This window comes from Dermacentor silvarum, chromosome 7, assembly GCF_013339745.2.
Source record: "Dermacentor silvarum isolate Dsil-2018 chromosome 7, BIME_Dsil_1.4, whole genome shotgun sequence".
Taxonomy (NCBI): domain Eukaryota; kingdom Metazoa; phylum Arthropoda; class Arachnida; order Ixodida; family Ixodidae; genus Dermacentor; species Dermacentor silvarum.
In genome coordinates this window covers 39,644,601-39,645,854 of record NC_051160.1, presented here as the reverse complement: position 1 = coordinate 39,645,854, position 1,254 = coordinate 39,644,601, and positions in this window count along the sequence as shown.

Below are 1,254 nucleotides of genomic sequence, written 5' to 3'. Positions count from 1 at the left end.
GGCGTATATGGTCAATGGTCCTTGCTTGGCGGGCGATGCACAAAAGGATAATTAGTCGGCGGCGGATGCGTGTCGCGTTGACGGCGCCGAGATGAGCAGGCGCACGGCTCATGACACTGCCAGATTAAAACCGGCACGCGGATGGGCGATTTGTGGCAGCAAGGCGTGACGCGTCAACGACCCTTGCCGGTTGTGGCGCACGGTTCAGAAATTCATTCGGAGACACGCTTTCAAGTGGTTTCAAACGTGACGGACGCGATTAGAGCTGACCAGATGTACTTGCGGACCGACTGGCTCTGAGAAATGACGGGGCGGCGCATGACGACGGAAGACCGTTGCCAATCGGCCGTAGCGAAAGGCTTCGAGCAAGCATTTACTGAATAGGGGTACGTGAGCCCAAAGTGTCGGTGGCCACGTTTCATTGACAAAGGACCCGTAGCTACTACGGTATCGGTTTTTCGTATAGGTACGAGTGGAGAAGGGGTCACAGCAAAGGTCAATCGCTGCAGCTTCCAGGTGCCGCCTGTTCTTTAGATTTTATTGAGCCCATTGTGCTGGGCGCTGTGGCTTTCCCAGGGAGCACGCATGCTATGCACCTGTCACCCCCCCCCCCCCCTTTCTTGGAACGTTGTTGTTATTTGTATGTTGTTTTGGGGGATAGTGAGAATGATACCGTAAAAGGCGGTAGAGGAAAGGGCGCTTGGAAGAAGCGCAATGCTGGAAGCGCCGGCACAGGATTCGTGATTGGTGCGTCGGCGGACCACTCACAGCCACTCCGTGGCAATTGGGTGGTAAATGCTTGGGGCGGGGCACCGGAGGGTAGAAAACTTGGCCCCGCTGCCCCGTCCAAGCGTTCTGGACAAACTTCGGTGCTATGCACCATCGACTATGTCGTTATAGGGTCGCCCTATGTGTACCAGTTCCGTCTATTATGTGTACTTGTAACTTCATGTAAAGTTTTGTAAATAATTGTAAATAGAAAGTGTGTTTTTTTTTCTCGTCATCTTTGTGTCTACTTCAACCAAGCGAACCCGTCGCCGCTATCGTTAGCGGCAGTACATCCTCTACTTGTGTAAACCGGCTCTGGCGGTGCGTCTCGGACGCCCAAGTAGAAGAGTGGTAAAGAAGAACCTGAACTTTACTGGCGCAGTCGGCAAGGATTGGTTCGCAGGACAAAGACTAACGAGCCGAACACAAGGAAGACATCGCCTCGGGCGAAGCAGGAAGTTACAACAGCAGAAGTTCGATCTCTGA